Here is a 27,927-nt window from a genome sequence, read left to right on the forward strand (position 1 = left end):
AATGACAGAGGCCTATAGTTTGCAAGGTGCAGGCCGTTTCTTCCCGGCTTCAACAGTGAGACTATTAGTGCCTGCAACGTCGATTGTGACAGTCCTCCCGATTTCAGCGCGTCCTGATACATTACTTGTAAACGTGGAGCCAGCAAATCTATATAGGCCCCGTAGAACTCAGCCGGTAGGCCATCTGTTCCAGGGGTTTTGTTACGTGGGAGTGCAGTCATGGCCTGACGTATCTCCGCAATTGATATAGGGCGCGCTAATTCCTTACTCTGGTGGTCTTTAAGCCTCCGTATATTTAGCCCTCCATAAACTCTTCGAACGCCTGTTCAGATAGTGGTGGGTGTGGGCCGTACAGTGTCACATAGTAATCCCTGAAGGCATTGTTAATGTCTAGTTGTGTCTCAACATGTGCTCCCTCCTTATCAAGAACTTCCAGAATGGGCACAGGTATCGGGTCATCCCGAACCATCCGGGCTAGCAGGGGTCCTGACCTGTCCGCCTGCGCATGTTGTCTGCTAGTGTATTTTCTATAGTCCAGCACCCGCAATTCTTCTAGCAATTCAGCGTGCTGAATATTCGCCTGCTGTAGCGGTGTAAAGGGTATGTTCGTACCTGCCGCCTCGCTTTCAAGCAGTGCCAGACGCCCCTCTATGTCTCGAAGCCTGTCCATCACGATATGTCTCATGCCCACTTTAGTGCTCATTGCTTCCCCTCTGATGTACACCTTGAAGGCGTCCCACTCTATTAGTCTCGAGCTAGCCGTGCCTGCATTTGAGTGAAAATAATGTGTGATTGCGTCAGCTAGGGATGTTCGGAATACCGAGTCCTCCAGCAGCTCCGGCTGTAGTCGCAACGTCGGGATAGGTGTCGGGGCCTTCCCCCATTGTAGTGTAACCTCTACTGGGTTGTGATCAGAAAGAGTCTTGCCCATGTGTTCCGCTATTACTATTGCCCCAAGTAGTGGTGTAGTACAGAATACGTGATCAATTCTGGTGTGCAGCCCATGGGGTGGGGAGTAGAAAGTGTATTCCCTGTTCCTCAGGTGTTTGCAGCGCCAAGCATCCTTCAGATCCCACCCCTCCGCCCACCGCGCAAGCGCTTCTGCCTGCCTTCTGCTCTCAGTGTTTTGCATAGGTGGGTGCGATCTGTCTATAGAGACGTCCAATACTGCATTGAAGTCTCCGCTTATAATCCACCTGTATTCAATCCAATCCGCCAATACCCCATTCACTACAGTCAGAAAGTCTGATTGGCCCGTGTTCGGGGCATAAACACTACCAATTACCACGGGGGAGCCATCCAACAACCCGTATACAAATGCATACCTGCCATTTTTGTCCAACCTCTCCTCCAACAACTTAAATGGTACTGAGTTCCTGATCCAAACTGCCGCCCCTCTAGAGAACACGGAGTAAGAGGTAGCAAACAGCTGCCCCTTCCATTTCTTATGGAGTTTCGCACCCTCTGCACCGTTTAGGGGGTTTCCTGGAGGCAAGCTATCATTACATTTCTCCTGTTGAGCTGAGCTAAAACCCTGTGTCTCTTATGAACTGACCCCATACCTCTGACATTCCAGGTGCACAGTTTGTAGTCTTTAAGAGTCCCCATTACGGTCTGCGGGAAGTACATGTGTTGGGCTCCAGACCAGTATAAATGTGTTCGGTAAAGCCGGTAACTTCAGTGCCATAACTATTCGCAACCCCTTAACATCAAGGTCCCCAAGTGAATCCCCTTGGGGTCCAAACAGTAGTGCCCAACAGGGGCAAAGACAAAAATGCAACATTGCTATGCACTGGGGTGTGTGTGCCACGCATCCTGCCCAAAGCCGGCTGGTGTTGCTTCAGCGTGTCTTAGTCAAGTTTGTCCTTCTCCCACAGCCACCCAACCACCCCCCTTGCAAGTCTCATACTTTACCAAGCGGAGTCCTCCAATCCCATACTCATTGCGCCTCCTGGGCTGTAATCTTAGGAAAGAGCTGTATACTGTCAGCCGAGCCCGATCCCTCAGTGTGGGTACCGGAGTTGCTGTCCGCAGGCAATGTATCCCTCGCATCATGGGCAGCCAGAGCAGCCTCCGTTAGTTGGCCCACCGCAGCCGATTTTTCTGAGCGGGCAGACCCTGCTCCTCCAGTCGCCGACGAGTCCTTCATGCGGCTCCCTTGTACAGTAGCGCGGTGGCGCTTCCCATTGCGCGAAGGCTGCGTCCCCCATCCTCCTCCATCGGGTCCTGTGTAGCAGGCGGGGTTAGAGTCACTTCCATCCACTCCGCCACCTCTTCTGGTGTATCAAAGAACAAGGATATGTTTTTGTGCATTATTTTGAGGCGGGCCGGAAACAACAGTGCGTATTTTAAATTCCTGTCTCGTAATTTTCGCTTGACTCCCAGGAATGTTGACCTAGCTCTCTGCACTGTCGGGGTAAAGTCCGGGTACACCGAGATAGTCTTGTCTTCATATCTCAGCGGTGCCTTCTCCCTCGCCACTCGTAGCACCGAGTCTCTGTCCCTATAGTTCAACAAACGTGCTATGAGTGGACGTGGCGGCGCTCCTGGTTTCGGCGGAATCGCAGGCATTCTGTGGGCTCTCTCCATACTGTAGAGTGGGGTAAGGTCCTGTGGGCCAACAACCTTCCTCAGCCAGTCTTCGACAAACTGCGTTGGGTTCCTTCCCTCGCTTCGTTCCGGTATACCCAATATTCGCACATTATTGCGACGGGCCCGCCCTTCCGCGTCGTCCATCTTGTTCCAGAGTAGTTTAATCTGTTTTTCCATGGACTCAATTTTCGTGGAGTGGTCTGTCTGTTGCGGTATGAGATCATCCAGGGCTATCCTATGCTCCGAGACCCTCTCCGCTAGTTTGTTGTGGTCAGCTCTGAGAAGCGAGAGGCCAGTCGCCATGTTGTCCATCCTAAGTTCCAGCGCTTCCCTGGATGCCTTGATTTCGGCCAGGATGAGGTCCAACTTGGCGTCCTGCGAGCATTTGCCCGTTGGCGGTATAAATTCCACGTTCGAGGACGCCAACGGGTCCTCGGATCCAGTGGATTGAATATCGGCAGCGGCGCCCGGGTCCTGCGCCTTCCCTCTGTTCCTCCCCATGTTATCTGTTTGCAGGCTTGCGGCGGCTATGTCCCCGTCGCTCCCAATGCAATCTTCTGTGTTGCGTCACCACAATGTTCACACTCACCAGCGTCGCAGTCTGTCGTATTTGTGCTCCGGAGCGTGTGGGTACAGGCTTATCACCAGCTGGTTGCGGTTATTATGAATAGCGTGTCCAGTGCCGCCCCTAACCGACAGGTGCTCCGCTCCCTGCAGGTCCCTTGCCAAGTCCTGGCTCTCACCACCACTAAGCAGCTCCCCGCTCCTGGGGCCCTCACGTGTGGCAAGCTGCTAGCAGTTAGAAGGATTCCTCCTGATTACACCAGTTGTAAGCGTCACCTGTAATGGTTTCTACTCCCGCTGTGGCCAGCAAGGTATAACAGGTCGCACCAGATCAGTAGTATTCACGTGTCCATCTATTGCATTATGTCTTGCCTCTTATATGGTGTGCCTGGCAGCTCCTCCCAAGCCGTCCGCTCGGTCTCCATCAGCCCCCTCACAGGTCAGCGTTGACTTGCAGCCGGCGCGGTGATCCCAAAATGGCGCCCGCACTGCCTTATCGTATCGTTAGCTCCCTCCGCAGCTCTCGGGGGGTCGGTGAGTCCTCCAAGCACTCGTATGATCCCCGCCGGCACTCCGCTCGGTGGGGCCGCTTACTCCCGTATCTCTGTCCGTCTTAGTTCGGGTGTCCACGTCGCCGTTCTGAGGAGCACCGCCAGTCTTGCAAGGGTGCCTACCCTCCGTGAGTGCCTCCGTCTTGTCCCCGCAGCGGCCGCCGAGTCTCTCAGAGGTGGCGCCCTGCGCAGCCGTCCCCGGTTCAGTGTAGGAATCTAGGCGCGCACCGCAGCCGGCCCGCTCCACAACTCCAGTCCCTGGTCTGCCGGAAGAGGTCAGGCCCCGCTCGATCCAGTGGCCGCGTTTGCCTCACCGCAGAGTCCGGGACCCGCAGGCGCCACCGGGTGCTCGCGGCGGTCTCTCCGATTGTGGGGAGTAGCTGGGCGGCCAGGGAAGGCTTAAAGTCAGGATATTACGCTAGTTTTACTCGGGCAGTGGACGGAGCTCCTTTAGAACTCGTCCGCCATGCTCGGCTCGTGGCCACGCCCCCCCATGAGTGACGGATAATAAGGAAAATGAGTTGCATAAAACTGAAGACCAAGTATGTAAATGTATCTGTTAACAGAGATTTGATGAGCACCTTGTCCCAATGGGATCTCAGCCGCACTCTATAAAGAAAATGCGCCTATCTGGGCAGGTTACCCAACAAGTGTTTTTAACTCAGCATTTCAAACGTCGATCATTCCGAAATCCCCTATAAGCATAGAGTCGGAACAACCAACAAACTATCGATTAATAACGTTGTAAGATACGGAAGCCAAACTCTTTGTAGGAATCCTCCTGTCAGAATGAACAGAATGGGCAACAAAAATGCAGATAATTCCACCAAATCACCCAGGGTTCATTCAAGGACAAGGTACAACAACCAATATTTTAATACTTGGAATCCTAACTTAAAAATACAAACTCAGATAACAACCGCTATTGTGGATTTTAAATCCGCTTTTGACTGTAATTTGGCTAATTCTCTGGCAAATATTAGAGAAACATGGTATCCATCTGGGCCTCTTAAAAGCAATTCAATTACTATATAATGAGCCCAGGACTAGGGTTTGATTAGTTAAAGGCACAGAATTATCTAGAAAAATTAAAACATCTCTGGGTTTAGTATTAAATCATTTTTATTGAAGGATTGACACACAAAGAATCATACATTGACTGATATATCCATTACATTCGTTGGTGCAACAAGAATTAAGAGGCTATGGGCAAATGAGTCCATCAGTACCAGTGGGAATTTAGACTAACGAAGAGAGCTAATGCATGCAATCCCGTAATAGGGAAAAACAAGAAAAAAGGGAACACATAACCATAACCCCCCTCCAATCCACCACCCTACCCCCTACCCCCCCACCGCCACCCCTGTTCAATGTCCACCGCTTATTATCACCCAGTCCACACCACTCCCAACCGAGCCCTCAACACTCCGTCTCCGAGAGATGCAACAATCTAAGGTATCGGGGACAGGTAACCTCACGAAACTCTGAGGCCAGCAAAGACAAGAAGGGCTGCCACAGCTCAGCATATTTGGCTCCCTCCCCAGCCATTGACAGCGAATGTTTTTCCATACCAAGCACTAGCCAGAGGCGATGGAGCCACCCGTGAAATGTAGGAACATGTGTGGTCCGCCAGTGCTTGAGTATGTTTTGCATCACCGAGCCCAACGGGATTGCAATCAGGCGACCTCTGCGGGAGCGCAGCGGGTACGTCAAGGAGTTCGGTAGCCCCAGGAGGACGTGTGATGGGAGACGGGGAACCTCTGTCTCAAACTGCGCGTCTACTTCATCTAAAATCTGCTTCCAATACCCCCCGGAGTTGTGCGTAGTCCCAACGCAAATGCACCAGTGTGCCCACCTGCCTGCAACCCCGCCAGCACAGAGGGCCCGATTCACAGAACTAACTTAAGACAAAATCCTAAACTTACTACTTTTGGTATTCACAGAAGGTAGGATTTTGTCTTAAGTTTGTCTTAAGACAAACTTAAGACAGACTTAAGACAGACTTAAGTTAGGATTCTGTCTTAAGTCTGTCTTAAGACAAACTTAAGACAAAATCCTAACTTCTGTGAATACCAAAAATAGTAAGTTTAGGATTTTGTCTTAAGTTAGTTCTGTGAATCGGTCCCAATGCCTCCCTATTGTGATCCATTTCATGGAGACGTTCGGGGTGTAGGACCAGTAGGTTGCTATCTTAGTAAGGGTGTCTGTGAGCCCCATGTGGTATGCAGAGTGTCGCGCTCGGTGATATATCCCCTCCCACTACTTCTGACTAAGTGTCGAACCTGCAAGTACCTGAGTCTCTCCGCTTCTGGTAGCCCATATTCCTGCTTAAAAAGGGAGAAGGGAATAACCTCCTCCGCTGTGTACATATGAAAGAGATATCGGCATCCTGCTGGTCTTCATCTCACGTAAGCCGCTAAATCCAAACCCAGAGTGAAATCAGGAATGTCCATAATGGGAGTAAGAGGAGACTGGAAGGTGGTAAGTTGGTGGCTAATGTTCGTCTGGTCCCAGACTTCCAATGGAACCTTTGTAATATATGAGGCGTAGAGATTAGGGGTTCTGTGCTGTTTATGGAGTAAAGGAATTTCTTCCGGGGGTCTACCAGCCACTGCCTGGTCCTGGAATAACCAGTGCTTTTAAGACTCCCAAGTACTCCATTCCACAAAGAGATGTAACTGAGCCGCCTGAAAGTAGAGCTTCAAATCTGGAAGTCCAATTCCTCCTGCCTCCCGGAGCATCGCCAGCCGTAGCTTGAGATGCTGTTCTCGCCCGTTCATCAGGCCATTTCAAAGACGTGGAAGCCAGTATTTTCGCTAATTTCAAGTAGAGTTATACCTTTCCACTAATCCTGCTGATTGTGGGTGGAAAACTGCATGGAATTTTTTGTTTGATCCCTAATCCTTTCAGGACATACTAAACAACTTGTCCAATAAAATGAGGTCCGTTGTTACTCCACAAAAGTTTGCAAACACGATATCTAGGGAAAAACTCCTTTAAAAGCACCTTCGTTGTGGTGAGAGCTGTATTATCCTTTGTAGGGTACGCCTCTATCCATTTACTGAAGGCACATACCACCACTAGAACATACTTTAAGTTGTTACAGCGGTCAAGTTTGATATAATCCATTTGAAAAACTTCAAAAGGTGCAATTGGTGTAGCAAACTCTCCTGTAGGAGTCTGTGTCCCTTTTCCAGGATTGTACTGCCAACAGATCAAACAAGACTGTACTACTCTCTTAGCTGTGCTGGCAATTTCTGGATGCTCCCAAACTTGCATAAGCTATTTCGTTATCGCTAGAGCTCCAACATGTGCCAGCCCATGTGCCATTTGAACCACAGGCTGTAAATAGGCTATAGGCAGTTTCCATGTATCCATCTCTTTGTTTCCTCAACAACCCTCTTTAGGCCATTGCTCAAGCTCTTCCGCAGAGGCAGATCTCTGTATATCTAATACTTCTTGCCTAGCATCATGCCAACGCTCAGCTTGTGACTTCACTACGTACATAGATGTAGTACTTCGTTGCATTGCAGTCTCACGCCCTAGGCGATCTGCAAAGGCATTGACTTGTCCTGTCATATCAGTCACTTGTGTGCGCTACACTTCACAATAGCTATTTTCTTTGGATATGTCAGTGCAGTCAAAAGGTTATGCACTAATTCTCTGTGCATTATCTGCATCCCGTGGGATGTAAGAAAGCCTCTTTCCTTCCAAAGTAGACCAAAATCATGGGCCACTCCAAAAGCATAGCAGCTGTCTGTATAGATGTTCACACGCTCGTGTCAAAGCTATTAGCTCAGCTGCTTGAGCCGACTTCTGTGGTATACGAGCTGTCTCCACTACTGTCTGAAGTGTCGTAATTGCATATGCAGCTGAAGTCGTGCCATCTGGTAACTTCAAACAAGACCCATCAACCCACAGTTCCCCATCTACATCTGAAAGGGGCGTATCTTGCAAATCAATGCGACCCTTTGTCTATTCCTCAGTAAGGAATATACAATTGTGAGATTCCTGTGACTGAGTCTGAGTCACTGGATATGGCAACAAAGTAGCTGGGTTCACAGTCGCACACCTCTTCAAGGTAATGTGAGGGGCTAACAGTGTCAATTCATATCCTGTCAAACGAGCACTAGTTAAGTGTTGCGTTTTAGTTTGATTCAAAAGGGCATCGACCGCATGGGATACTAGCACCAACAGTTTATGTGACAAAACTATCCCTTCACTCTGACGTATGGACACATCTTCTGCTGCAACTGAATGGAAGCACCCAGGCAATGCACGAGCAACAGGATCAAGAACTGCTGAAAAATATGCACAGGGACGCTGCTTGTCACTATGTGTCTGTACTAAAACTGACAATGCACACCCATCTTTCTCGTGTACATAGAGTGCAAAAGCCTTTGTGTAATCTGGAGTGCCTAATACTGGTGCAGAACAAAGAGCTTGTCGTAACTGATGAAAAGCATTCTGGCATTCATCTGTCCATGGAAGGAGCATTGGAGTGTCTTTAATCAAAAGCGCTGGCAGGGGTTTAACAATGTGCAAAAAACCTAATATCCATTGCCTGCAAAACGAAGTAAGACCAATGAATGCACGGACATCTTTTTGAGTAGAAGGTACTGGTATGTCTAAAATTGCTTGAATGCGATCTGGTGTAAGTGCACGTCCCTCCTTAGACAGAAGGTGACCTAAGTAGGTAACCTTTGGTCTACAACACTGCAATTTATTCTGTGACACTTTGTGATGATGTGTAGCAAGAAAAGAAAGTAAAGACAAAGTACATTTTTTACACTGTTCAGGCGTATCGGCTGCCAACAAGATATTATCAACATATTGTATGAGAGCCACTCCTTTAGGCAAAGTGAAAGAATCAAGCTATCTTTTCAATGCTTGACTGTAAATGCTAGGACTCTCAGTGTACCCTTGAGGAATTCTACAAAATCTGTACGATCGATTATTCAAAGTGAAACCAAACAAATATCGGCTATCAGGATGAATAGGAATCGAGAAGAAAGCATTCTTCAGGTCTATCACAGAAAAAGTAGTTGCTGTCAGAGGAACTAAGGTAAGCAGTGTTGTTATGTCAGAAACCACAGGGTATTGCGGTACTACAATCTTGTTAACTTCCCGCAAATCAAGGATGAATCTGTAAATCCTAGTATAAGTGTCTTTTTTCAAAATAGGAAGAATAGGACCGTTGCAAATGTTGTAAGGAACTTCTTCACAACCCCTACTTTCATCAAATCATGGACAATCATGGAACACAAGGTTGTTAGTAAGCAAGAGCAATGATGAAGCATGTCACAAATTTGTGAGTGAGGGCAGTTTTTTCTTTGTGTGTGTTGCGGTGACAGTTCTCACTCTGGCAGGGGGGCAGGCTGCTGACTCGGACTGGCATCAGCTCTATTGCTGGCGCTGGTGGGCTCTGCCTGTGTGTGACATGGTAACTCACAGAATCCTTACCGCTGGGCTGGTGAGCATATGACAATGCTGACCAGCTTCACCAAAATGGCAAGTCAGGCGTGGCCAACTCTGGGTCTGGGAACCGATCCTCATCCACAGTGGTGCGAGCGGCGAAGAGGACTTGTGCTACCATTAAATTTGCCCAACACACTGACAAGTGTCAGCGAACCCTTCCTGCAATGCCTCGCACCGCTGCGGGTAGCGTGGACCGGCAGCACTGCAGGACTAACCCCGTGACTTACCCCCTCCCCCCACGTATTAAAATGTCTCAAGGCTTCACAATTATATTTTAAGTATCTAAGTAGCCAAGTCATTGGATAGTGACTCCTCAATCATGCTGTGTCGTATCGGCCCATGGTGTGTCCAGTCCTAATACATTGTAACAAAGGATAGAGTTGCAAGAAGCAGATCATGAGCACGCCCCTGAAACCTACCTGGAACAGCGCGCAACACACATTGCCCCTCAGTTATGGTGCATTATACCAGCTAAGGAGGCGCTATAATGCATTTCAGTGAGGTGATGTGGACCACCAAACTGAAATGCGTTAGTCTAATGCCTGATGCGTGGTACAGCTGGCCATACTGATGCAACTATACTGAGGTCGTGGGCGTGTGGCGCGCCGGCTCACATGGCAGTCGGAATCTCAGCTGTAATGAATGATTTTTATTTTGCTTCTGTGAGTTGTCAGTGAGTGTGTTTTGAAATACAGCAGCCTGCCAGGCTGTGACATAGACTACTGTTAGCTGACTACAATTATGAAGGGAGAGAAAGCGGAAATCTGTGTTGGGCCCTCTCACATCCTACAAGACTGGACCCGGGTCCTGCATTGGACAAAAAGATCCGCCTGGCCAGTGATGTTCCTCCTTTGCCTCGATTGATTGTCAGCAAAAAGCATAGTGCCCAGTGGGTGTACTAAGGCTGGTGAAAGCTGGAATGACTAATTGCTTTTCTTCGGGTGTAACGTTGTTTTGAGCTCCCCGTCTTTTTGTGCCCGTAGAACACTGGCCCCTCTTCACAACAGGTATCCGAGGCTGTGGCAACATGTCCCTAGTTCAATTTCCTATCTGCCCGGCCCCTGGAATTGTTCCTGTCTCCTTGCAACACTAGTACTTTAAAGCTGGTGACATCCACCAGGTCAGAGAGCTCCTCTCACGTCCAGCGTGCCTCCTGATTCGAGACAGAAATCACAGCAGTCCGCATATATCCTTATGAATTACACCATTTGTGCTGCATGTGTAATACAGTAATAGACAAACAGATTTAGCTCCATCAGTCGATATCACAGAAATAGCTTTACACCATTGCATGCATGGCGAACTTTAATGGTGAAACCATAGTTGGCCTAACGGAAAGGGCAGTCGACCTCGAATCTGGGGAACTGGGTTCGAGTCTCGGCAATGACGCTGAACATCCTATGATTCTGGGCAAATTACGTAATCTCCCAGAATGTGTCCTCATGTAATGCATCTGGTGCAATGGAAGGCGCTCTGATACTCGATAACGGGTCAAGTTCACGCTATATAAAACTCAGTAAAAAAAAAAAACGCTATTGCTTATAAATGGTTTTAGGAGTGTTTTAGATATTTTAACTGGTTGCAGCAGTTAACAGTAGTGTGGTGCCTCTGACTTTACAAGGGCACTAGGTTAGTGCCCTTCCATTTCTGGTGCTTTGCAGCACTTAGCGTTTTAGTTTCTTGTTGCTCAGGTGGGTGTCATTTCTGATATTTATATGCTTTCCTCTTCTTCTTCACTTAATTATGCTGGCCAGAAAGTGTCACTCATTCTTATTGAAATGTCACTCATAGCAATATGAAACCTTGGCAGCTATGATAAGGAATAACCCAAAAACACAGGAAGATTAGAAAAAATATGTTCTTTTAATTTCCGCTTTGACATATGACTTATGCCACACTGTATTTGGCCTGGTTTATGAAATTGCATGGTATTTTTCTCTATTAACTTTGCTATGTACCATGATGTCCATCTGAAAAACCCAATAAATAAAGCGTTAAAAAAAATCAAAAGAAAAATTAATAAGCTGTCAAGTTTAATTGCACCGCTAACACATATTCTCATATATTTCATTAAATATAAACTGCCACTTCCAGTTACCAACTTTCTGTAATTACTCTTTAGTCCTCTGCATCAGTGTTTTGAAGACGCTCATGTGAAGTGAAGCTGTAAATACTTTCTGAGACATCTAAAAACCCAGGCATTTCCGGCCACAAAACGCTTGTTTGTGTATATTCACTCCTGAAGACTAGATGTGATGGTTCTTTAAGTGGCCAGCAGAGGGCGCGCCTCGCCTGCTGATGAAATCCACTGAGCACTTTGTGTGAAAGAGGGAAGGGTTTCCTGTTCCAGGTCAGCGGTGGCAGAGACAGTACAAGCAGCAGATGGTGACATAATGTCCTGCCTCTCCCTCTGTGCCCAGCCTGCTATAGAGGAGGAAGGACGCCCTGTCTGTCTGTGCAGTTATCTTCATCTTCAGACCCTCACAGACCCCCCCCCCCCACCACCTCTCCCAGACCCCAAATCTGCACCTACCCCACCCCAGCCATAGGAGGAGGAAGGAGCCTGGAAATGTCTGCACCGGTTTCTGCTCCGGTAGGAGATTGTCAGCAACTTGTGCTGTGTTTGTAGAAATAGACTGAATATTCCTGGAGGAAATCTCCTTCAGTAGCAGGGCTCTTCGATCCAGGGACCTCTGGGGGCCTTTCCGTCTGGCCCTGGGAATGTTTGTGGTCATCATTTATTTTAAAGAGAGGCTCTGTGCACTGCACTGTGTTTAATGGACTGTGAAAAATACGTGCACACTGCACTGCATTTCAATGCACTATGAGGAATCTGTGCACGCTGCACTGCATCTTAATGCACTGTGACAGATCTGTGCACACTGCACTTTACAGCACTATAAGGTTTCTGTGTCACTACAATGCATCTTACTGTACTGAGGAATTTGTGCCACTGCACTGCATCTTACTGCACTGTGAAAATTTTTTTCACATTGCACTGCATCTTAGCGCTCTGTGAGAAATCTGTCCACACTCTTTGCTCGGTTCTCGCTGTCAGTTTGTTGACTTGCCCACCTGTACCCCTGTGTCAGAAGCATGTCCCCAGGCAGTTGAATGTCAAGGCTTCTCTGCTGCCCCTTGTCCCTTTGCCCCTGTTTTCATATCTCAGTCTAAGTAAAACCTCAGTCATTGCAATAGTTTCCAGCGTCATAGGTTGGCTTATAGCATTATCTGCTGCAGAGGTTGTGTGACTGCTGAAGGGATTGTGTGTGTGCGTGTGCACTGACCTTGGGTCTGCCAGGTAGGAGGCCTTTCAAGCAGTGGAACGTACATGTCTGTGTTCTTAATGTACCTCTGCAGGTTTGGAATGTGTGTGCATCTGAACAGGGTAGAGTTATCTTTGCAGGCTGTGTGTGTGTGTGTGTGTGTGTGTGTGTGTGTGTGTGTGTGTATGAGGCACGAGTGTGTGTCTTTTTGCAGTGTGTCTGTCTTAGCAGATGTTGGCGGCGCTGTCAGTCACTGTGCTTGGCCTTTCCTTTCTGTATCAACATCTTTAGGATTATTTGCTGTAAGAGGGTCTGATCTGTGCAGAATAGTCAGGTACTACTCGGCACACTGTAGACGTCTGAGCAAAGTCACATGTGAAGTTCTAGTTCTTCCCCATAGTTTGGAAGAATTAGGCAGCTTTGAGTGAGACTTCAGAATGACTTTCAAATATGTGTCTGCCGCAAGCACCCAGGGCTACTTGTATGACAATGCTACAGGGGGTTGCTTCACTCTCTCAACGGAGTGTTGATGAGGATTGTGCTATGATATGTAGCCTACATGAAGGTTTCCAAGAGTCTCTTGAAGTCATTCTGCTCTAGTTGTCACTTCAGCAGGAAGGGGAAAACAAGATGAGCGAGCATAAAAAGCAAGAAGAGGCCAGAGAAGAGAAATAAGAGGGATACAGAGGGCTCGATTCACAGAACTAGTGTAGTGTAGTAAAAAACAAAGTTTATTTAGACAATAGTCTATAAACCATACACAAGACCATGGATCCACTTTAGCAATGGAAATTTTACATCATAATTCATTTTAACATTCTATATACATTTAAAACCATAAAAACACTAAATTGACATTCTCCGTATTTTAAAATCTTAATGTCTTAAAATTTCCCAACTTCCTTGGATGCCTCCGTTACAGCTTCTCTTGTTGCTTTCAAAAATTTCCCCAACGCAATTGTTATATCTAAAAACGACATTTCTGTAAGGAGAGCAACCGCCTCCGATCGTGAGTTCACCTTGTATTTTAAAAATATTGGACGTAAAAACATTTTTCGCACTGTTAAAATCAATGTACAGTCCAATAGTATATGTAAAATGTCATTCTTTACACCTAGGCCACATTTACAAATACCATCAGGTTGGATCAGGGCTACTTTTAATTTACTATCGATCATCCATGGGTTTAAGCCTACCCGAACCTTCATAATTTCGTACCTTAACCATTTACTGGGTAGCACATCCAAATATTGAAACCGGACCTCCTTTTCCCATTCATTCCTTACCCAGTTCACTGATTTTTTTAGCTTCAGGTACTCCAGGTCTTGTGATCTGTAATGTTCGTGCCCTCGGTCCCTAAGCATTTTCTTAGTAAAAACTAAATCCAATGATGGTTGTTCGAGGGTCAACTTTAATTACGCAGTCACTAGCTGAAGGGTTTTCCTCATTTCCCGTGCCCAATATAAGCTACTTGCTTGTATTTCCTTTCTGCACAAAATTGACACCTTCTGTTCATCACCGGGCATCTGGCGGTTCCAAAATCTTAGCAATGACATTTGTGCCTTTACCTCCCATGCTGTCAAGCCTACCTCCAATCTAATTGCTTGCAACATGGAACGTTTAGTAGGGACAACAACATTTTATATAATCTTTCCTTCCTCCAGGTCCCACCCCCTTTTACCACTCAGATAGAGCACTTCAGCACCATAGAGAACTTGTGGGGGTATCATAGCTTCATATGCTTTTAGTAACGGTCTATGTGACATGTCACCATAGTCCTTATTAAATGTTTTCAATCCACAGACCGATGAGAACGCCTTTGAAGTTTGTGCCGCTACGTGGGTATTCCACTTTAATGCACTGTCAAACCAGAGGCCTAGATATTTATATTCACTTACTATCTCTAATTTGTCTGAACCTAAAAACCATTAAAAAATGTTTTATCCTCTTCCCAAAACATAGGATCTTTGTTTTCTCCATATTTACAGTTAGAAACTTTTTATCACAATATGTTTTAAAAGCGTTTAATTTCCTTTGGAGGCCCATTTCAGTTTGGTCCATGATCACTAGATCATCAGCATATAAAAGGCATGCAACTTTATTACTATTCATGCGCGGGCTTGCACTCTTATCAACTTCCAAAATCATGGGAAGATCTGCTAGGAAGATTGAAAAGAGCAAGGGTGCCAAGACGCACCCTTGTCTCAAGCCATTCTTTACAGGAATTTTCTGCGTTAATGAGCCCTTTGAATCTCTAATGACCTGTCACTATGTAATTCTTTTAGAATATTTAATATGCCCTCTGGCAATGCATAGTTTTCTAGCACTTCCCAAAGGCTACTTCTATCTACTGAATCAAAGGCCGCTCGGAAATCGACGAAACAGCAACATAATTTGCCGTTTTGTTCTGTCGATTTCCTAGCTAAAGCCCACAGGGCAAAACAGTGATCAATCGTGGAGTGGCCTTCTTTAAACCCACCCTGTTCCACTGGCACGATTGACCGAAGTTCCGCCCACGCTTTGAGCTTACCGAGTATCATCTTAGCAAAAATCTTTTCTCCTATATCTAGTAGGTTAATTAGCCTGTAGTTGTTAGGGGCATATACATCCCCTTTCTTATGCAGTGGCCTTATTATTGCACCCTTCCAGTTTGCACGTACTACCCCTTGCTCTAGTATTAACGTAAACATTTTTTAGAAGAATTCCACCCACCAGAGCTGGTTTGAATTTAATATCAGGGCAGGCATATCATCCGGGCCTATTTTGGAAAAGGGGGGTGGTGATGGACAGAGTTTCTGAATGATGCAGAATACTCTTACCAAGTCAATAGATCATGGTTTTAATCCATCACCGTTTTTTAGCTCACTGCACCATCCCAGCTCAGAACCTGGCTATATGCAAATTAGTCTGTTCCTGTCCCAGTGCATGATGGGAACAGGGCAAACCAAACTACCAAGCCAATTCTTATACTGGGAAGGAAACAAGCTTCCGGGGACCGGTTTCTGGCATCACAGCCTTCTTCGGCCCGGCTTGCTTGAATCCTGATGGTGCAATGAGCAAGGGACTCACGTCTGAGTATACCCTCCCACACATAGTGTGGATAAAACCGATTTTGGAAAAGGGGGGTGGTGATGGACAGAGTTTCTGAGTGATGCAGAATACCAAACTACCAAGCCAATTCTTATACTCTTTCCAAAATCGATTTTATCCACACTATGTGTGGGAGGGTATACTCAGACGTGAGTCCCTTGCTCATTGCACCATCAGGATTCAAGCAAGCCGGGCCGAAGAAGGCTGTGATGCCAGAAACCGGTCCCCGGAAGCTTGTTTCCTTCCCAGTATAAGAATTGGCTTGGTAGTTTGGTTTGCCCTGTTCCCATCATGCACTGGGACAGGAACAGACTAATTTGCATATAGCCAGGTTCTGAGCTGGGATGGTGCAGTGAGCTAAAAAACGGTGATGGATTAAAACCATGATCTATTGACTTGGTAAGAGTATTCTGCATCATTCAGAAACTCTGTCCATCACCACCCCCCTTTTCCAAAATCGATATCATCCGGGCCTGCCGCTCTTGTTAAATTTAAAGTCCTAATTATCCTAAGGACATTTATTACTGAACAATCATGTATGAGATCCTCTACTAGATTTCTCCACAACTTTGGTGCCAAATTATCAGACAACCTCCCCGGGGCATACAATTTCTGAATGTACTCAGCCCATGCATCTTCCTCCACTACACAGGTCATTGGGGCAATCAAAGGTTCCCTAGCTGACTGTATTAGCTTCCAGAATTGCCGTAGGTTCTTAGCTTCAATGGTTTCCAATAATTTGCCCCAGCACAATTCTTTATGGATCCTTTTTACATTGCGGATTAACATATTATATTCTCTTTTTATTTTTACGAATTTTTCCTCCTTTGCTCGTGTAAATGTTTTACGTAGGCTACGCTCTTCTCTCCTAATTTCTCTTTTTTTCATTAAACAATCCCGATTGAACCATGTTCCCTTCTTACTTTGGGTATTTCCTTTCATGTTCTGGTCATTTGCACAGGGCCTTAATTCTATACTTATACTTTCCACCACTTGTTTTATTTTTTCCACTAACCAGAATAGGTCTTGGCCCTTCAAACTGCCTAATTGAATCTTGTGTTGCAGGCTTGCTAACTTCTCAATAGATTTTTCAGATAACCTAGTGGTCATCCGCTTCGGATACTCTATTTCTTGCCAGATAACTCTGTCAAAAACGATATGTTGTGCTATTCCCAATTCTAGATTAATTATGATCACTATATTCCATGGGATTAATGCTAAAATCTTTCACTAACTCAAAATTCCATGCCGGCATAAACACATAGTCTATTGGGCAATTATGTGCCCCATATTTAAAAGTTTTCTTTGCCGGGCGGTCTTGGACTATCCTTCCATTTAGACAAAAGAAACTTTTATTTGATAAATAATTACCCAATTCCACCGCATCTGCAGAGGTTTTTGTTACCATAAACTCTGCATTTTTTATATCAAAGGCCTCTAGAATTTCTGAGTACCATTGATCAGACAATTTTGGATTTAGTTTATGGTTAAAATCTCCCATTAACACAATCAGGTCATTTCCATACTTATCACAAAGTGCATCCATATCATTCTTAAAATGTAACAATTCGACCCCATATTCTCTCGTCGAGTTCCATTGCATATACACATTTAGGATCAGCATAAATTTATATTTCTTATCCGCGAATGTGGTTTGAATTCTGCAGGCTAAAAGCCACCTACACTTTACAGGTATCAAAATGGTTTTAGTTGTTAAAGTTGTTGATATCATTGTCAACAAGCCACCTGCAGGGCGCCCAGAGTTTGATTTTACAGCTGCGCGGTGGACTTGTCGAAACCCTTCAACTACTAGGGGTACACCACAGAGCCAGGTCTCTTGTATACAAATTATTTCGTTCTTTTTTGCAAGTTCTTTCACTGCTTCATGTTTTAAATGTGTCCCCAGTCCATTTATGTTCCAAGAGACCAATTGAGTGCTCTGTGGCTGCCCGTTGCCTATTCTACATCACTTAAAGGCCCATTCACTACGGAATCCTCCCTGTAACTATATGAGGGTCCTGCTAAGCTGGATGCGTTACTCCAATTCTTCCTTGCACCCAGCATATCTGTATTATTTATTACTATATTAACATTTTCTCTCCCTTCCTCTATTTCCTTCCCTAGGAGCTTCACCTGCCTCTTGCTTAGCCCCGCATGATACCTTAGGAAAGGTTTCTGCTGGGGTACCATAAACACTAGCGCTAACTCTTCTTTGGGCACTAGACGAATCCCCTCTTTACGAATTTCTTGCTCTGCGTTTTCTATTGTGGACTTCACCAAGTCCGAATAAAGCTGTACCTTGGTGACCTCCTTGCCATCCCCAATTATTTGGAATCCCACCTGTCTTAGATCTCGAGTACCTATTCCATTTAGATTTGGCCAATGGGCAAAAACATTGAGTAGGTGTGCTCTGTTTAAATACCCACTCTTTTGAAATTTTTTGCCACCCCTTCCCAGTTTTACATGTTCAATATAAAGCTACTTATTCTCTCTTTCAACCACTTCTTCTGACTTCGTAATACCTTGGTAGTGTTGTACGTTTGATCTAGGTATCACTTTCGGGCTACTTTCCCGGGTTACATTACTTTTGTTTTTGATGGGGGGCTTCCGGGCCTATGTCTTTGCTAGTTTTGAGGCTACATGACTCTCATTATCCTGTTGGGTTTGCTTCCTATTGTACTTCTCTTTTTTTGCTGGGAAGCTGGCCCATTTCTCAGAATCTATACCTTTCTGATCCCTCGTTGTTTTCTTCAATTGAGACTTAAGCTTGTATGTTACCTCTTTTAATGACACCTTCCTCCCCTTTCTTTTTTTCATCGCTCTTTGATTAAACTCTCTTTGTGTATCACTACCTGTGTTTCTTATTCGTTTGGAATGGCCATAATGCATATATTCACCTCTCCTTTTTACCAACATTGGCCATCTTTACACATAAACTTCATGGCCATCAGTTTGAGCTTCATCAACCTGGCTTACAATTGGGAGATTAGCTAATCTTCCATCCCCCTCCCTCCCTTGACCCGTAACCTCCGGGTCTAAGACAGGTCTCAACATTGAAGACATTTGACCTCTAATGCCCTGTAATTCTCCCTCAATTTTTGAGAGGTACGTTTTTTGACTTTTCAGGACATCGTGGTTTAGCATTGTTATTTCTAACAATCCTTGTAGCGATTTTTGCACCATTAGCATAATTTCTAACATTGAAACTGCCGGGGATTCTGATACTTCCAAGTTTATATCCAGTGACCGGTTTTCACCATTTATTTCACTGCGTTTGTCCAGGTCTTCCTGGTCATTGACTTCCCCCAAGACCTTCTTTACACATCCAACTGGACAACCGTCTGGGTTCTGGGCAGAATCGTCACTGTGGTTAAAGGCCAGACTGTCTTCCTCTTCCTCTTCCGACGCCTGTTGAGTTAATCTTGGGGAGGAAGAAAGTCTCTGTGACATTATTATCCCCTTCTGCCCTGTCAAGGACAGGACTGATCGGTTAACCAGATCTATGGAGTCTACCAAATGTCCATCAAATATTAGGGAGGATCCCTCTTTCCATGTTTCCTCCACTACTTCAGTTTCTATAGTCTTTGCAGGAGAAAAAACCCGTTTAAAGTGCTTTCCCACGAACTCCTTAATTGTACTAGATGCTATGCTCCCCTTGATTCCTCCATGTTGCACTTCCTTGGGAGTTTTTCCTTTTAATTTTTGAGGGAGTTTTGATTTTTCCTTTACCCTCCCGGGAGAAGGGCTCTCCTGGGTAACCTGTTGATTAGCCCCATTCAGTTATGCCTTCTTTGTATTCCCTAATGTGCTTTTATTTTTCAGTGGCGCCATTTTACTCCCTCTGTGTTTCACTCAACACTTCAGACAGAGTCGAATTTCAAAAAATGTTCAATTAAAATAAACTAATATTTTACTTACCTCTGTTGTGCCTTCTTCTTGTGCTTGAGCTCTTGCCCGTGCCCTTTGTTTCTCTCTTTGTGGGGTTATAGTTTACTTTTCATGAGGCTCTGCTCCCGCTCGGGTTTTCAGCTCCAGCGTTCGGCGTTCGGCGTCCACAACACGCTAGGGCCGTTGGGGTCACAAGGCACGCGTGCGCGATGCACACTCTACGGCAACAACAGAGGTCTCAGTTTCTCCCTTCTCACGTCACAGGGTCTGCTACCAAACACCAAATGCACCGGCCGTGTTTAAGCAGAGTTTTAGCGGCTCCAGCCACAAAGAGAAATGTTTGGCCGCTCCGGCCGCATTAAACAATGATTTAACGGCTCCGGCCGCAAAGAGTAATGTTTGGCGGCTCCGGCCGCATTGACCAAGCTATTAAGCGGCTCCGGCCGCAATGAGAAATGTTTGGCGTCTCTGTCCGCGTTAAACAAGGTTTTAGCAGCTCCGGCCGCAAAAAGTAATGTTTGGCGGCTCCGGCCGCATTAACCAAGCTATTAAGCGGCTCCGGCTGCAAAGAGAAATGTTTGGCGGCTCCGGCCGCGGTAAACAAAGTTTTAGCGGCTCCGGCCGCAAAGAGTAATGTTTGGCGGCTCAGGCCGCATTAACCAAGCTATTAAGCGGCTCCGGCTGCGAAGAGAAATGTTTGCGGGCTCCGGCCGCGTTAAACAAAGTTTTAGCGGCTCCGGCCGCAAAAAGTAATGTTTGGCAGCTCCGGCCGCAATGACCAAGCTGTTAAGCGGCTCCGGCCGCAAAGGGTATGTTTGGCGGATCCGGCCGCGTTATACAACTGTTAAGCAAAAATACGCTGCAAGTAAGCAGCGAGGAGCGGCGCGGCTGTCCTTCGCCTCCTCGCACTGCTCAACTCTTCCTGCAGCGTCTGGCAACAGGTGTGCTGAGTCCCTTACAATCGTTCTCCACCTGGTCGCGCTACTCAACTCAACTCAACTAGCAGTTGGACTCACTCTGTCACTCACAGAACTAACTTAAGACAAAATCCTAAACTTGCTTCCATTTTAGTATTCACAGAAGGTACTTACTCATTTGCTATTCGCAGAAGTTAGGACTCCTAACTTTACTACTCCTAAACTGGGAAAAATCCTAACTTTAAGACTTTCTGTATTCACAGAAGGCATTTAGGAGTCCTAAAGTTAGGATTCCTACCTTCTGTGAATAGCGAAATGAGTAAGTGCCTAAAGTTATGACTCCTAACTTTATTACTCCTAAACTGAGAAAAATCCTAACTTTAAGACTTTCGGTATTCACAGAAGGCATTTAGGAGTCGTAAAGTTAGGACTCCTGACTTCTGTGAATACCGAAATGAGTAAGTGCCGTCTGTGAATACCGAAATGAGTAAGTGACTTCTGTGAATACCAAAATGGTGGTAAGTTTATTATTTTATCTTAAGTTAGTTCTGTGAACCGGGCCCAGAGTGAAAACACACGAAGGGTGGAGAAAAGTCATTAATAGATATCGGCCAAAATGTGAAAGAAAGAAATTGGCTACTTCCATCATGCGGGCAGAGAACTTGTTCATTTTGTTGTGGATTTTGTCCGGGAGTGACAGTATTAGTTGTGTGTTGTCAGCGAAGGGGAGGATATTGATGTAGTGGGTATGGATGGCATTGGCCGGTGGGGTTATTTAAGTGTTGAATAGTGTTCTGCTGAGGAGTGAACCGTGAGGTGCTCTGCAGATGAGATTTCCAGTTTTCAAGGAGTATGATGTCAGGTTAACTGTTGGAGTTTTTTTTTATCTGGGAGGAGCAGATCAATTGCAAGCATGTTCTTGAATCTCGATCTTGTGGAGGCACCTGATGAGGATGAGATGTGGTACCATGTGACACACCGCCAAGAGGTTCAATAGTATGACGGCCTTACCCTCTCCTCTGTCTAGGATCATGCATATGGTGTAGGAAGGTTCAATGAGCTCTGTTTCCATACTCTGTGTGGCCTTGAGGAGCTGGTGGTTTACGAGGTAGCTGGTCAGACACTCCTTGATGGTTTTCTCTAAGACTTTGGCCATGTATGATAGGAGGGTGATTAGTCAAGTCAAGTCAAGAAATACTTTATTCGGCTCAATATTCAAAAGCCATAAAAGTACAAGACACACATAAAAAATGGTCCAAGAATCACGATACAACATTAAGAAAAAGTATCATTCTACAGTTAAAAAAAAAACATACAACAGTTAAAAATTTGCAAAATACAGAACCTGATTCAGGTTACAGTGGGCATTATTTGTGGTGGCTATTCTATGTCCAATTAATCTTCTTGCCCAGTCTCACTGCAATGGTTAAAAATTTGGCCACATTATAGATTTCCCAAATGTCTGTTAACAGTTGAAGATACAATAAAGCTGGTTTGACCTGCCTGAACCCTCTCCCCTTTAATAGGGGTATAATAAATTTTTTCCTGATGTCTTCAAAGTGGGCACAGAAAAATAAGTAATGGGCAGTGTCCATGATTGAGTAGCCATCACAGTTACATAAATTCAGATCCAAGTCCCTGGTCCAGCCAGGACGGCCAGAGATTAACAGACGGACTTTGTTCAGTCGGAACTTGGTGAGAAGATACCTGTGATTTGAGTTATTAACAACCTTTAGATAGAGTTCCAGGTCGTGATCTGAGGAAACAATCAATTGGTGAGTCCTAACAGAGGGCTTTAACAGCTCCCTGCTTTCTCTGTCCATTCCACTGTACTGCAAAAAAGTGTTCTTTGCCCACTTCAAATCAGCTTTCACCAGGGTAGATGGGTTATGAAACAGTTCAGGCCGTCCCAGCTTTACACACGTCTGTTCAACGTATTTCAGCCAGGGAATCTTGTTCCAATGATCCAACTTTAAGCAGTCCTTTAGGATTTCATGGTTAACTTCCAGCTCTGTGTTGAGCCATACCGATATCCATTTTAAGAGGGGGGCCATAGAAACTCGGTCTTCCAAAAAATCCACCCCACATTCCTGGTGGACTATGAAACTGGCAGTGGATCTTGGTAAGGAAAGAATTGATTTTAAAAAGTTATCTTCAATCACTTGAAGAAATTTGATAGGCCTAAAGCCCCACAGGTCTGCACCATACATAGCAATGGCAATACATTTAGCAGCATACACTTTTAATACTGCCTCTATGGGCTTCACCCCTAATTTACGTGAAAAACCCAGGACCGCAGATATGGATCGTGCCAAAACCTTTTTTTTCTCCAACATTTGGGGATGCCATGTAGGGCGGTCATCAAATACGACACCCAAATAAGGGAATCTAGAAACTCTTGATAGCTTGTGGCCGTTACAGTGCAGTGTCATAAAAAATTTTTTTGCCTTTACATTGTGGCCTACCACTATGACGTGGGATTTGCCCAAATTGATACTTAAATCCAGTTTTGTCATAAAAGTATAAAAAGAGTTCAACAGACTTTGTAGACCCACTGTGGTTCTCGCTATAAGGGCAGCATCGTCCGCATACAGTAATGCTGGCAGTAAGTATTTCCCCGCCCTAGGTATATCCTTACAAGCTGTACACAATGTTCCACCTAGATCATTGATATATAGTGTAAAGAGCAGGGGTGCGAGGATGCAACCCTGCCTTACACCGTTAGTGATCATGATTTTCCCTGTACAGTTCCCTTTTCTGTCGTAACGGACAGTGGCGGTAAGGTCCCTATGCAGGTCAGCTAAAAAATACACTACGTTTGGGTCAATTCCAATACTAAGTAGCTGTCCCCACAACTTGGATCTGTTAACTCGGTCGAATGCCGAGGACAGATCCATGAAAGCAATATGCAGGGATCCTTGCTTTACTTGTGTATATTTCCCTATAAGCAGTTGTAAGTTTAGGCTTTGATCGATGGTACTGCGCCCCTTTCTAAAACCATACTGAAGGGGGGAGAGGGTGTTAGTCTCCTCTAACCATTCAGTAAGTTTGCTTAGGACCACTCTCCCTAGAACCTTGACCGCAGAATCTATAAGGGATATGGGGCGGTAATTTCCGGGATCCCCCCTGTCCCCTTTTTTATAGATAGGGACAATTACTGATTGGGTCCATGAATCTGGGATATCTGCTTTAAAAATTCTGTTGAAAACTCTAGCTAAAATTTTGGACCAGAATAAAATGTCAACTTTAAAAAGATCAGCGGGAACCCCATCCGGCCCGGGAGCTTTATTGCTGGTTTTCCCAATGGCCGCAGCCACCTCTTCCTCATCTACCGTTAGGCTATAAGGGAGTTGGAGAAAGCTAGTCATGTCATCAGCTCCGGGGGTTTCCTGTTCGTAAACAGATTTAAAATGCAAGTGCCATTTTTCTTCCTGAATACCACAATCTAGTTCGTTATTGCTTGAGTCCGAGAAAAAAGGTTGGTTGACCACGGCCCAGAATTTGGCGCTACTTTTCAAGACGTCAATTGAGGTCAGGTCGGCCCAGGCGTCCTCTCTGATCTCACGTCGCCTTTTTTCAGTGGTGGACTTATATTCTTTCCTCAGGGTGGCCACAAGCGTTCTATCAACTGGTTTAGATTTAAGTGCTATTTTTAACTTATGATTAGCAGCAGAACATTTGTTGTCAAACCAGCCTTCCTTTCCTTGGCTTTTCATTTTGCCCTGTCGCGACAGGTTGGACAGAATATCGGCGCAGACCCTTTTGTACGCCTCTATTACCTCGTTGTCCTCTGCCTGATCATCCATACAGAGTTTTATGGCCTCCTGACTACTGATACACAGGTTACAAAAAAAGTCCTCAGGAATTATCTTACACCACTTAATTCTGCGTGCCTGGTCAATTGGTCGTATATCACTTTTATCCACTAAGCTCAAGCTGCTTTCCTTTATATCAAGTACATTCTTGACTTTTAATACAACCATGTTATGGTCACTATGGTGGGACCTTACAACAAATTAACTGATGATTTGGCTCCCGTGACTACTACTCAAAAAAATATAGTCAATTGTGGACCCACTGCCATGACCCGTAAAGGTGGGAATGTCCTCTTCCCCCGTGTTTGGCAACATTAACCCATTTTCGGCCAACAGGGATTCCCAAAAAATTCCCTGTTCTGAATGTTCGACGTGAATGTTCTCTTCTTCGGGGGGGGGCAAACAAAACATTGGGGGGACATTTATCCTGGCAACCATGAACATTAAAATCTCTCAGTAAAATAACAATAGATTCAGTCTCTATAGACTCCCGGAAGTTAACCAAGAAAGAGTTTAGCCTCAGCAAATTGTCTACTGGGTGTTCCCTGTCAAAGGAGTTGTAAAAATTCACTAACAATACTGTGTTAGAGCCCCTGTGTGTGATTGAGACAGCGAGGCAGTAAGGGCTACCGGTAGGAATTTCTTTATAGGTGCCCAGAATTTTGGCGGATACCAATGTAACCAGACCACCTCTGGCCCGCCCTCGCTTAGAATTGACTGCTGGGAGAAAGAAAGTAGTAAAGCCGTCCACTATAAGTATGTTGTCGACGGCCCATGTTTCTTGCATGGCTATTATGTCCGTGGTGCCTATAAGGTCTCTACAGTAGGGGTCATTAACTTTACTCTTAAGGCCTGCAATGTTCCATGTGGCCAATGTAATCCCCCGCCTGTCCTTTTCATTTTCGTCTTTAGCATGAGATGCTGTCCCTTCCTCAGTACCCTGGCCTATAGTTAACACAGGGTCAGTATTTATCTCAGTGTTTGACTCTTGTGAGGGTTGGCTACCCTGTGGGGAGAAGGAGGGGATGTTTTGCAACTGTTTAACGGGTGAGCCCAGTTTTTGTCAATCTACCCACTCCATAAATGACGGGCACTCATAATGATTAAACGTTGGAACGTTGAAGTAGTTTTCTTGCCCGTTCCCAGAGTGGTGGTCATAATGTGGGTAGCTATTTTGGGGCCCTGCAACAAACCCTCCCTGGAAGGGTCTAGCCCTTCTTCTCTTGACCAGGTTCCATCCATCCTCACCACCCTCCTCCCAGCCACGGTGATGCACCTCCCATGGGGGATTGAACCTCTGTCTATTTTTATGATCCTGTGGGCCCGTTAACCAGCTCCATCTTTTATCTAGTTGATTCCCCTGTGCGTAGAAGTAGGAGAGAGGCCTGGCAGTGACCGTGCTTGCCTGATAGCGTGGAGTGCCGGCACAGATGTAATTTGCCACCTGTGGGTTCTCAAAGGTAACCACAACGCAGTCACCTTTTAGATTTTTCCTGTTACTACCAACCCAAGGGGTTCTCTCTACCATTAGAATGTTACTAGGCGTGCCGGGTGGTAGTGGGTGGTTTTTATACAACCAATGACAAACTTTGTTTTTTAGGGCCTGGTAAGATTCTACTTCAGTTGGTACAAGTTCAGTGACCCCAGTCAGGATCACAACATAAGAACATGCATCCGGGGGAAGATGGACATTTCTCCGAGACTCTCTCTTGTCTTTTGGGGCTTGATCCAGTTTAGGGGTCGAAGGTATAGGGTCTTTAGATTTAACTTGTGGGATAACCTTGGGTTTAGCTGGGTTCAGAGTTTGTTTAGGGTCGGAGGTCTTTAGAGTGGTACTTCCTGGAATGATGGTATTACCAGGGTTACTGGGTACATTTTTATTGGTGGAAGGGACACTTTTATCAGCTAGGGATGGCTTATTCATTGCAGTTTTTGCATGTGTTACCTTATTATTCAGATTAAAACTAGGGGCACTTATGTCTTTATGGATGTTTTTTAGAATTGTTTCTAAGCAGCGTAACCTAACTTCAATGGGCTCCAAAAGGGATTTTAGCATTTCAAAGATGTTATTATTTACCATGCTAAGGCTATTTCTATCCTCGCTGCCTCTGACATGATTATCTACCACCCCACTGGATTCCAAGATTTCCTCTAGGCTGCTGTCTACAACAGTATCATCTGGTAGGCTTAGGGGGAGGCCAACATTGACTTGGTGCACTCCCCCCGTGTCAGTGGTATGAGCGACCAGATTACTGCTCGGATTTAGAAGCACCGGGTCTGGAATAGTTAAGTGTTGATTATGGGTGATATGTGTTTTTTTCCCTTTACGAATAACAGGTTTATTGGTCTTCTGTTTTGGAATTGCCCCCTCAATTATTCCTTTTTGGTGTAGTACGTTAACCATGGAGAAATTTTCAGACTCATTTTCAATTGGGGCGGTGTCTACTAACAAAGTGAGATTAGGAGTGGCCTCTAACCCATCTTGGGAGCTTAAGACATCATAGCCCCCCTCATTGTGTACCATGGCAAGAGTGTTTGGGCCTGTTACAGCATGTGGTGTACGAGCTTGGGCTATGAGGCCCAAGGAGGATCGCTTGGCCATAGCCAGGTCTTGAGACACCCTTCTATCCATTAGGATAATCCCTTCATCTATTAGCGCGTGAGTCCGGACAATAAAGTCATCAAGAGTACCAGTCAGTTTTTTAACTCTAGCAGCTGCCATACTTCTGGTCTCTCGGCAGTTCATAACAGACCCTGATGATGTGGCAGTGGTAGATTTCAACAATAGCGCTGGTCAAAAACAATAATCAACGTGATGTGTCAGTCCCAAATAAAGTACAACTTTTCGCGAATGACAAACTTACAGTTTTTGAAAGTCCGTGATCCCAGGGGCTGATGACCAACTGACAGCGTGGGTGGCCCAGGCCCGGCTTCTCTGGCCTCTGAGGGCCACAGAGGGCCCGCCCTTTGCCCGGGCTTAGCCCCGGGCGCTCCCGCGCAGCGTTGAACTCTATTACTTATAGGCCAAAGGCCATTGAACCATGTGAGTGCAAATGGGGCGGGGCGGTCAGGGAGAGCGGGGCCAGGTGACTCGGCCTCTGACACCGGGACTCCTGGGAATGCGAGTCCCGGTACACGCTCGCAGCCCTGCAGCCCCAAGCACGTCCCACAGAACAGCTGATGCAAAAGGGTCAAAGTAGTCAGGCAAGTAAAAACGAAGCGGGACCCGCGGAGCGGGTACCGCAAGGCGTGGGTCTGGAAGCCTTACTCCTTGTAAGTAACAGCAGCAGCGCCGGTTAGGTTATGGCAAAGGGCGTCCCACGAAGCAACAAAATCCTTGGCCTTTTGAGTGAATGCAGGTGGGGCGGGGCGGTCAGGGAGAGCGGGGCCAGGTGACTCGGCCTCTGACACCGGGACTCCTGGGAATGCGAGTCCCGGTACACGCTCGCAGCCCTGCAGCCCCAAGCACGTCCCACAGAACAGCTGATGCAAAAGGGTCAAAGTAGTCAGGCAAGTAAAAACGAAGCGGGACCCGCGGAGCGGGTACCGCAAGGCGTGGGTCTGGAAGCCTTACTCCTTGTAAGTAACAGCAGCAGCGCCGGTTAGGTTATGGCAAAGGGCAAAGGGGTGATTAGTCAGTAGTTAGAGAGTTTGGTGAGGTGCTCAGAGGGTTTCCACAGCAGGGCCGTGACAGCTGCCTGCCTCCGGGTTTCTGGGAAGAGGGCCGCATTGATGGAGTCATTCAGGGAGTGAGGAGGAGTGGGAG

The 27,927-nt window shown here is 46.0% G+C and overlaps 1 protein-coding gene across 1 annotated transcript in view; it reads left to right on the top strand.

Annotated features, from left to right (window-relative positions):
• The first annotated feature begins 11,641 nt into the window (after positions 1–11,641).
• The window catches only part of LOC144831773 (uncharacterized), a 126,571-nt gene continuing 110,285 nt past the window's right edge, over positions 11,642–27,927 (top strand). The window contains exon 1 of the mRNA XM_078689023.1: positions 11,642–11,778. The gene's annotated coding sequence lies outside the window, so the exon portion shown is untranslated. The remainder of the gene's footprint in view (positions 11,779–27,927) is intronic.

The sequence above is a fragment of the Lissotriton helveticus genome, chromosome 1_1, assembly GCF_964261635.1.
Source record: "Lissotriton helveticus chromosome 1_1, aLisHel1.1, whole genome shotgun sequence".
Lineage (NCBI taxonomy): Eukaryota > Metazoa > Chordata > Amphibia > Caudata > Salamandridae > Lissotriton > Lissotriton helveticus.